Source organism: Gasterosteus aculeatus, chromosome 10 (assembly GCF_964276395.1).
Source record: "Gasterosteus aculeatus chromosome 10, fGasAcu3.hap1.1, whole genome shotgun sequence".
NCBI lineage: Eukaryota > Metazoa > Chordata > Actinopteri > Perciformes > Gasterosteidae > Gasterosteus > Gasterosteus aculeatus.
Genome location: NC_135697.1, coordinates 16,615,768 through 16,627,042, shown reverse-complemented (window position 1 = coordinate 16,627,042; position 11,275 = coordinate 16,615,768).

Below are 11,275 nucleotides of genomic sequence, written 5' to 3'. Positions count from 1 at the left end.
TTGAAAGGCGGAAAGGGAGCCAAAGGAGGGAAACAATGATAAGAGTGAGTACATTGAGGGGAAAGAAATAAAGACGGGAAAATGGTGGGAGAGCCTGGAAACAGAAAACTGCGAGGAAAAGACAGCGGACAGGAAATCAAAAGGAAGAAATAAGCAGCGTTTTTAATAGGATTATAAATCAAAGTTCCTACAGGACCGACCACAAAAACAGCTGCATACTGAGTCGCCTGAAAGCGGGATGTTGCTAAAATCAAATAATTGTTTTTCCAAAAATCGCAAGCTCTAAAAAAGAGGTTAAATTGACTTTAATGAATAGTGTCAGTGTAATTATTAAGAGCAGATGGCATGAAAACAAACCCTCTCAGGCACATTGATTAACTGCTATTCACCGTTCATCTCTTGTGGCACAATTAAAAAGAGGAATTAAAGTAGCATGATTTGTATCTCCTGATTATTATTGTTTTATGTCCCAAATGCATGATGTATGCTTTGTGCTTTGGAGAATGACAAAAAAACAATTGTTCCTCTGATCAGTGTGTTTATTCTGAGTGCGGCTGAATCTCAGAGGAGAAAAGAGCCCTTTGCATTCGATGCGTCACAACTGTGATTATGTTTTAAATGTGAAGCGCTGGAGTCACACACCAAAAAAAAGGGCAAAAGAACACGCCGGCCTCCGGAGGAACGAAGCATGAACTCCACTCTGAGGCGCCGCGCTCATGGCTGAAATGATGGAGACCACTCAGGATGTTCCTCTGTCACGATTTTGCACTCATAATAAACTGATCTGAATATTTGTAACTACAGTGTTGGTGTTGAGCAGCATCACCGCTCTGATGCGTGGTCGCCGTGATCACCGATCAGAGAGACGCTGATGCCCTCAACGTGCACAGATTAGAGCTCTCTGCATGTGCGTTGGTGTGTGTGAGCACACAATAGCGCCGGATGTTTCTCTGAGCTTTTGTTTGGGTGTGTGTTGCGGATCTTGTGTGTGTGTGTGTGTGTGTGTGTGTGTGGTCTGACAATTAGGGAGGAGACTGACAGAATGGATTTCCTGTCGGAGCAATAAGAAGACACAGTCCCTCAGTGCACAAAAAGACACTTAACACACACATTTGTTTTTCGCTGTCCTTGTGAGGACCGATGCTGAGCTGAGAAGTGGACAAAAGCTAAAATTTCTTCATGCAGAGCAAATATTCCAAACTTTTAAAATGCAACTCCTGGCGTCCTGTTTGCTCCTCACTGAGGATCCGGTCACACGAGGGAACTAAAACAAGACCGCGAGGGAAAAGATGATGTCGCACACACAGAAGAATCCAACGCGAGGCCCCTTCACCACCTGTATACACACACGCACACGGACACGCACAGAAGAGAAAACTCACCGAAGTCGGTCTCTGAATGAGAACGTCAACAGCGGCTGCGTTGCCTGGCAACGCTGCGTAATGGTGGCGTGTGAGGACGGCGGGCTTCCTCCGGTGCTTCAGCCTGTGTGGACGGTGGGTGTTTTTTTTAGTGGTGTTTTTTGATAATAATTAATCATTAATAACGTTTTATACATTTTGCCCATCAACATTTAATTCATTTACCATCACTTCTTCATCTGTTTCCCTCTCATTTCATTGGGAAATATAGTAAAGTAAAATATCCCAAACAAACCAAAATTGCATTATTAAAATACCAAATCATACAGCAGCATCCTCACACCACACTTACTCTTTGAAAGATGTTTAATTTGAACAACAGCGTAATGACACAGTTGTATTATATCGTAATAGACGAGCTTCTTTGTCCTTATAGAACAATTCTTTTAATTCAGATTTCGTAAATTGATCCATCTGCTGGGAGATAAAACAAAGTGAGGAGGATGTAAATCATTCATTTACATCCTCCAGGTCCTCCTCACTCCTCCACTGCCACGATGCGTCTTCTCTGTCCCAGAGGTCCACCAGGCAGTACGGGACCCACACACACACACACACACACACACACACACACACACACACACACACACACACAGCGGATGGGCCGACAATGAGAGGATTTGCTGCATCGGACAAACGCCGTCACTCTCTGCGCTAGTGAGGTCAGCGCGGTGACCCCCCCGCTGTGCTTGTAGAGCAGATGGTCGGTGTGTGTGCTGCTTCTTAGTCGCGTGTGGACGTGTTTTCGTTCTGCAGCTCCACGCAGACCCTCAGTCCGTGTAAATTGGGGCCTTTTTTAATTTACTGTAAGCAAGTTGCACAATTAGAAGCTTCACTCGGCTTGACTGAGCCCCGACAGACGCTGTCATGCGTTGCCTTTATGGTCCAAGCCGTGCACAAAGAAAGCTGACACATGGTGTTGCTGCGCACACAAGTTGGTTTTGAGCCTCTATTATTGAACACCTTCCAGTGTCAATAATGCAGCGCATCCCGCCTGTGTGGGTGGAACACGCATGTACCTTGAGACAGTCGAGACGCGTCGACCAGCAGCGCGTTCATGGCGATCGCTCCGATGCTCCTGGAGTTTGATACTCCTCAACGCCGAAGGCCCGCGTGTCATGACGTGTGCGTTTCACGCCAAACCCGCCTGGCGACAGCCCGAGCTCGTGCCGCCTCTGACGGCCTGTGGGAACCATCCTCTCCGAGGCCGGAGTGCCGCTCTCAGCGCCGCAGCGGCGTCCGCTTGTCAGTACTTCAAATCTCTGTTCCAGAACACTCGGGTTGGACCTTTCGAAAACGCGTCGTGGCGGCAGCGCCATGTGAGCCTGGAATGGAACGGAATGGATTCAGATCCTGTGAAACTACGTCACTTTGCCGACGTGTGCAGATGGTGGGAACACGAAGCGCGCGCGGCGTGGATGTTGAAACGCTGTTTGGCCTCTGCTGATAAATCAATGATGACTGCGTGCCATCGTCCCCGCCCTCCCCGGCAGCACAGCGCTTCCCCGGCGCAGCTTCTATATTTAGATGCAGGACCCAGAATACAGTAGCGGAGTAATCAGCCCCGTCCTGTGTGAGCGATGAGCTGCTGGCGGCCGGCCTCCTTTCAGAATCGACAGACAATTAGTCGCACACGAGCAGGAACGCAGGCGCGGGCCCACGGAGACGTGGACGTCATGCCTTCGCCAGTCCCTCAGCCCAACCGTCGCAAGTAAACGGCTAACTTTAGCCTTTAGCCTAAGCTCCTGCAGTATGAGCCCTCAAACAGGCCTTTAAAAAAGCCCCAAATGACCTCACGTTTATTCCCACAATCCTCTCAGGCCTCGTTTGTCAAAATAAAGTCTGTATAATTAAGGGGAAAGAATTAAATCCCAAATGAAATAAACATGAAACAAACACGAAACAAATCCTATAAAAAATAATAGTAATAATAACTCTAATAACAAAAATGTATGTATTTGTATATTATATTATAATATAATAATATATATATTTTTTTCAGACACTGAAAATGTTCTTTTTTATATTAGACACACTTGTTCTTATTCACAATCACAGGAGTGAACACAATCTCGCATTGGGCTTCTGCTATCTGAGCACAGAAACACTGTTGGGTGGAGTCAAACCGACAGTCATCTCCTGTTTGCTCTGACTCACACAGACAGTTAGCCTCCACCCCCCCCCCCCCTCCTTCCCCTCCGCCTTCCCCACCCCCTCCACCTCCTCCGCCTCCTCCTGTCCTTCCCTCTCAAGGACCCAGTCCCAAACCCCACCAGGAGGCCTGAACACTTATGTGCAAGTGATCATGTGAAACGTATTATTATATAATATATATTATTATTATTAATATATATTATTATTGTTATTGTATACATTATTATATAATATATATATTATTATTATTAATATATTATTATTATGTATATTATTATGATTCTAAACTTGAGTGCAGTATTTACTGAGGTAACAAATCCAGCAACCAGTGTGTCGCCCCCTGCTGGTCATTAGAGAGATTGCAGGTTTGAGGCAGCTCTGCATGGCGGAAAGGGACGACCCATCGTGACGTCACACATTTCTTTAAAAAAGACGAAGAGGAGCCACTCCGGTAATTACGCGTATGACTTGTCGGTCTGTAGATTCATTGATAACTATGCGCATTGATTTTCCGCGTGTTAACTGTTGTTTGCTCTCTAATAAGGCTCCTCCCCACATGTCCGGAGGTTCGATATCAGACCAATCATGTGTCGCGTCGCATTCTTCACGCGAGAAAGTTCCAGCTAATTAAGGCGCCGAGAGAACAAATTGGAAACGTTTGACCTCCTCCGGCTTAAAAATAAGTCCCACCCAAAGGACGGTTGCCAGAAGCGCACAAGGGGACGTCCCCATTTCCAGCGCACGCATGTGTGCGCACGTGATAATTACTGCAGTGCAGAGGCTAATTGGGCCAATGCGTGTGAACTTATTAGAACGTCTCCCTGCTGGTATCCGTTTCTAATCTGGGGCTCATCTGTTGGAAGCGGAGGTGTCCTCCTGGGGGGCAGAGGAACGGTTCTCAGGTAACATCCAGAGGTGCGGAGACGTCTGTGACGGCTGAACTTCCTCTTTCTGTTCCAGGCGCCTCACACAGAAAAAAAAAATGTCAAAAACTTTGTTAGATGTTTAACTGTTTACGGGAAACACATGAAAAAGGCCACTGGCGCCTACGGGGGCCGAAGGGGCCTGAATCAAGGATGATTATTGACTTCTGGCAAAGACTCAGATGCTCTGGTTCTTCTCCAATCGCTTACTGTGTGTGTGTGTGTGTGTGTGTGTGTGTGTGTGTGTGTGTGTGTGTGTCTAAGCCGTTCATCGGAGGATGTCTTCTACTCCATGAACCCAATGAGAAGGAAGCAATCAGCTAAAGGGCGAAACAACCTTCCGCACAACAACAATGCAACACGGGCCGGCTGTGACCTTCAGCCATTGTGTGTATGTGTGTGTGTGCGTGCATTTGTGTGTAGGCTACTTGAGGCCATATCATGCAAACAATAGATACACAAAATAGGACCATCAGCCAAACATCCAGAGCGTTGTTTTTTTTTCTTTATGAAAGTCATTATTCATTCGGAGAATAAGTCGAACCATGTGGGTGAAAATCCAATTTACCAGAATGGGAAAGAAGGTGGAAAAAGACAAAAGGGGGACTGTAGATAATTGGGGGGAGAGCGAAAGCCAAAGGGTGAGAGGGAGACACAAAACAGGCGAGGTGAGAGAGGAAACAGGGGGGTAACAGAGTTATCTGTGACAGGGGGAGAAAAGGACGATGACGATGATGAGATGAAGAAAAAGGAGAAGAAAGGAGCACCCAGTGGCTGGGCAGGGGAGGCAGGAGAGGCAGGAGAGGCAGGAGAGGCAGGAGAGGCAGGGGAGGTAGGGGGGGCAGGAGAGGCAGGGGAGGCAGGAGAGGCAGGAGAGGCAGGAGAGGCAGAAGAGGAGAGGCAGAGGAGGCAGGGGAGGCAGGAGAGGCAGGGGAGGCAGGAGAGGCAGGGGAGGCAGGAGAGGCAGGAGAGGCAGGAGAGGCAGAAGAGGAGAGGCAGAGGAGGCAGGAGAGGCAGGGGAGGCAGGAGAGGCAGGAGAGGCAGAAGAGGAGAGGCAGAGGAGGCAGGAGAGGCAGGGGAGGCAGGAGAGGCAGGGGAGGCAGGAGAGGCAGGAGAGGAGAGGCAGAGGAGGCAGGGGAGGCAGGAGAGGCAGGGGAGGCAGGAGAGGCAGGGGAGGCAGGAGAGGCAGGAGAGGCAGGAGAGGCAGAAGAGGAGAGGCAGAGGAGGCAGGAGAGGCAGGGGAGGCAGGAGAGGCAGGAGAGGCAGAAGAGGAGAGGCAGAGGAGGCAGGAGAGGCAGGGGAGGCAGGAGAGGCAGGAGAGGCAGAAGAGGAGAGGCAGAGGAGGCAGGAGAGGCAGGGGAGGCAGGAGAGGCAGGGGAGGCAGGAGAGGCAGGAGAGGCATGGGAGGCAGGAGAGGCAGGGGAGGCATGGGAGGCAGGAGAGGCAGGGGAGGCAGGAGAGGAGAGGCAGGAGAGGCAGGGGAGGCAGGGGAGGCAGGGGAGGCAGGAGAGGCAGGAGAGGCAGGACAGCGGATGTCTTTTCCCATTGATACGGATCCGTGAAGATGGAGCAGAAAAGGTGAGATGAAAAAACAACATACAGGGTTAGAAGACAAACGCAGAGGTTTAAACATAAAGTTTACAGTCAAAGCAGCAAAATGCATTCTGACGGGAGGCAGAGGCCCCTCAGCCAGACGTGAGGAGAGTAAATAATTGAGGCGGTAAACGAAAGGATCAGGGAGCAGATCGGCAGGTGTTCCTCCTCTTCTGTGATCCCTCCTTCCCTCAGTGGGAAGCTGAGCGGAGGAATCAGAGGATGACTCATCCACCTCGGCCCACTTCCTCCTCGTACCTCTCCTAAAAAAAAATTGCACCGTGGAGGAAGTGAAATTCCGCAGCGAGGCATCCAGACGCCGCGGGTGTTTAACTGATGCTGCGAGTGAGCGCGGCCCGGAGTATATTTGCATCCTTCCCGGTGCCACTCGGGAGCGCGCCGAGGCAAAGGGTGCATTACTGCCCATCTATAATTGATGTGTCACGTTCCCCCCACCGTGTAAAGGGACACTCCGGACCCTCCAGATTGAATCAAATGGCATGCGCTTGCTATCGCCGGTCTTTATCTACACATTGCAACGCCCTCTGGGGCAAACTGTGACGCTAGAAGTGAAAGAAGGTTCCCACAACCCTGCAAATGCATAAACCTCAATGTATTTTATTTGGTTTTAAAATGCATCAGCACCTGAGGACCATAAACCGCTTTGCAGATATACACATAGTATATATTGCACATATACACCAAAATATTCCAATATACTTTTACTTTTATTGGATTACTGCTTTAAGAAATGTAAAAAGATCTGACTTTCATTGTCATATTTGAGTCTTTTTATAGGTTTATTGGTTGATTGAAAAGCCTGGGAAACGTTTAAACTAACTAAAATATCTACCTTGTAGTCTGGAAGGTGAGTTTTAGTGTATCCACCCAAATCCATGCTGTTAAGATATTATAACATGTACAATACACATAATAAGGTGACTAAAGATGGAAAGTCTTTAGAGGGACTTTGATCAAGTACAACATTTGGATGTTTGCTGTTGTTCACGCGCACACTCATTGTGTCAGGGGCGTGTGGGTGAGTGCGCACGTTGCCAAGGCAACAGACAACCGCATCCGCCCAGCGACACGCGCCTCCCAAACCAGCAAAACACGCACGCGCACGCTGGCATCACTCTGGCGTCTGGTGTGTGATCAACTGTCGGCGACGGTGCTCGTTAGTTCTATTGTGGGGAAACAGCTGGACGAGCCGCCGTCACAGCTTTCAATCGCAACGCGCACATTTAGAAAGAGGCGGCGTGTGTGGTGTTTGTTACGTCGTGGTCGTTTTCAACGCGCTGCGGGAACAATGCGAGGCTTCAGCTGAATGTTCACACGATCCACGTGTTCTTGAACCATAAATAACAAATGACGTAAAGCGTTGGACATCATGATGTGAGCCCGTCTTCCCTTTTCGTTCCCCAGGTGTGTCGGCCTTCTCGCTGGCCTCGCTTTGTCTCGTTAATCAGCCTCTCTGGTGTTGTGGGCTTCATCACTTCGGCCTCAGAAGGTCAGCCGGCTTCCCCTCGGCGGCCTCTGCTTCAGACGTCGTCGCCTCCAGCTGCCGAGTCTTTTTCAAGGCTGAGAAGAGAAACCTTGAGAAGATTAAAACCATGTTGATCCATTTCTGTGATGTGGACTTTTTCCTTCTTTTGCATTAAACCAAGCGTTTATGTGCTCGTAGCGAAAATGAACACTTTTCGTGCACCCGCCTTCGTTTGAAGGGCGACACTCTGCATCTGGGCACCAAACGCTCTGCTTCGTTAGCGGAACGCACAAAGAAATGCGTTCACCTTGGTCTCCAGAAGACCTTGGACCATCTGCCAATTTCATGATTGGGTTACGGTGCGCCGACCGGAGAGCCATCTCCTGCAGAGGGGCTCCTGAAGGAGGGAAACGGTCTCATTCGGCGCGGCCCGTTTTCCTTCTCCTCCTCCTCCTCCTCCTCCTCCTCCTCCTCCTCCTCCTCCGGGGAGAACTCCGGTTCCTTGACGCGAGGTATTCCACGCTGGTCGGCTGGAAGACAAATGTCGAGGACAAATGTCTCGTGTGCGTAGCCGAGACGCTCTTCAAGGACGGCCGTTCATCATGGTCACGGGGGCCCAGCAGAAGTCCTGCAGCGCTGATCTCACAGGTGAGAACATCCTCTCCTCGAAGGGGGGGGGGATTAAGTGGGAGCATCACAGCGGGCCGCCGGGTGCGTTTAAGCCGTCTCCGTCTGGCTGGAGTGTTTAAGCCAGTGGAGTAATGCACCACTGAGACTGGGAATCAGTGAGACATTACCAGAGAGAGTTTATGTGTGTGTCATGGTGGTGAAATGTGCCGGAGGGACGTACAACAGGCGAGGTTTACATTTCATGTCAATGCATCACCTCCCTATATGCAATTGCAAGAGTTAACACACATATATTTTCATATGTGCTCAATAAATAATGAACAGGTGAGTTTAAGGCTTTCGTTCATCTCACATGCTTTTCATCAGCAGATGCAGTTTGCGTGTTGTCGTGATTTTCTGACTCTTTAGCACCATGTATGTTTCCACCACCGAAGACCCTTCGTGCTCACGATTCTCGTTTTAAATCAATCTTCTTTTTAATCTAATAGCACAACACAGTGCATTCATACATCAATCCGTCTGAAGCGGGTCACGCGTGACCCCGACGTGCACTCCGTGTAGTTTTGCGACATGTGGGTTTGTGTGCGTCTCTCCTCTTTTGAAACGATATCTGCTGTTCGTCGAGCTCCCCTGCAGAGCGCGAGTCACTGCTGGATACGCCGCTGAGGTTCAGGTCCAACGCGGCCGCCATTGTCTGCCCTGAAAAGGCAAATATCCGGTTACACGTCCAGCTCGTTCACTGGGTTTCCACGTGTCATGGAGCTCGGGTCAAACAAAGCAATGGAAAATGCTCTGAATGGTTGAATAAACGACGAACAAACTACAGTTATTAGTTCATTTCCTGTGGCCGTTGTATCGCAGCAGTAAAAACAAACCTGTATCCTAGCAACACGACGGCTGGGATGCAAACCATACGCTGAATGCTGGACCTCAACAATCAGCCTTCGAGGGCTTTGAGAACACGCTCGAGCACACGATGTCATTTAGACCTTCCTGATTTGTCTTCTCCTCCTCAAGGCACCTTCAGGTGCTTTAGATGAGAGTCGTACGAAGCAGAATTTTTCCACGTTCGTTAAATTCCGTCCTCCGCCAGAGAAAACATCCACCGGCTGTTTTGATGTGGCGCAGTGAGCAGCGGGCAGCTCTGTTGGGTTTAAACACGTTGGCATCAACAACAACTCACCCTAAAAAAAATTCAAATACAGTGAAAACACATTTTTTTACATCAAAAACCTAAATGTTGCTTCATCAAAAGATGTTTGTCAATGATCACAGTGAATGATCTTTTACTACAATCTTTAAACAAACACACTGGGCTCATTTTCTATTATACATCAACCCCAACATCTCATCACTAAAAGAAACAAGTACAATATCGAAGGTTTCCTCCCACAGATGTTGCTGTTTACTTGTGAATTCCTGTATTTAAACGCCCGTGAGAACCTCGGAGGTGAAGGACATCGAGAACCTCAGGAAACCAAAACACTCGACCACCAGCGGATGACGAAATGTCCTCATTGAGAGGATCCGGCCGCTTCATCCAGAGGTGGAAGCGTTGGCGGCGCCGCTGGGCTCTGGGGGAGTGGAGCTCCATCGTGCGCGCCGGCCTTTCTGGTCCTTCTAGAATGCTGGAATGAAGGTGGTCTTTCTGGGCCGCCGTGTGTCCCACAGTGGCCGTCCCGCCCGGGGGAGGAGGAGGAGGACGCCGCCACGCGACCGCTGCGCTGTTACGCAAGACCGGAGAAAGTGCAACAGCAGCGTTGAACCCGCGTGCTCGGAGGAGGGAAAGTGCCAACAGTACACAAAACGCCCGGAGAGACAGAGAGGGGGGGTGAGGGGGTGAGGGGGTGAGGGGGGGGGGGAGGGGGGGGTAATCCAATCACATCAGCGTCCTCATTCACAGGACAGAGAGACAGTTATGAACAACTAATGAAATAAGCAAGAAGCTGAGTCAGATATGTGTCCCTGTCTCACCTTCGGTGATACAACAGAGGGGTGAGACGAGTCGGGGGGAGGGGAGGGGGGGGGGGGGGGGTGGTGGTGGAGGTGTGTGGGTGGAGAGCACACCACGAAAAACGAAGCAGGACACCATGTTCCTCCGCTACAGTAACTCCTCCACTCCTTTCGGGTCGCAAGGTCACGGAAATAGAAGACGAGAGAAACTCTCGCATAGCAGCTTCCCATCCGCTCGGATCCCTGCGAGCTGAAGAGAGCACGCGTGACCACGCACACGCACACGCACACGCGCCCCGGCAGGCCTCGCTCACGCAACTCTCCAAGCACCAATCATGCACACTTCCATGGACTTTGTGGAGCTAAACTTGGCCCGAACGTCGGAAATGAGAGCAGCAAAACTGTGCCAGAGCGCGGCGCAGCGTCCACGCTCCTCCGTATGGTGCACATGAAACCAATCCAAGCAGAATCAGGCGGTGTGCGTGCTTTGACCTCCTCGCCGAAGATCTTTCGCTCTCCGTGGCCTTTTACTGGGGACGTTTGGAACAGCTGGAACACCATTAACCAGTTGGTCTGGGTTCGCTCGTCATTACAAATGCAAATGTGTGCGTGTCGTCAGGCTTTTCTAGATGGTTGCCGTGGTTAAGACCAGGAGTCCTGATGTCTGCGCTCATTCCTCTGGCCCAAAGGCGCAGAGCTCTTGGGGTATGAAAGCGGTTGGATTTGGTTTGGACTGTTTTAAATCAGTCCTCGGCGGATTCTGAGATGGAATCAACGGCTTGGGACTAATCTACGTCTACGACTAATCTTACCTCCGCTAATCTGAAATGATTTGAGCGTTTTTGGACTCCCTGGAACCAGTCCGACATCAGCTTCCCACAGCGGTCTCAGGGCCTGTGAGGTGCGACCACGGCTCAGGTGGACAAGTACCTTCAGAAGTAAAAGAGCATCATGTGTGTTGTCTCGCTCTGGTTTATTATTCCAATTGTGCATCAAGAAGTCGGTGAGCAAACGCCGTGAATTAGAAAAGAAAAGTTGTTATGCTCGGCTGAGGTGCTGCTGAGGGATGAAACCTGATTGTGACGAATATACATGAATAAATCAAATGGCACATG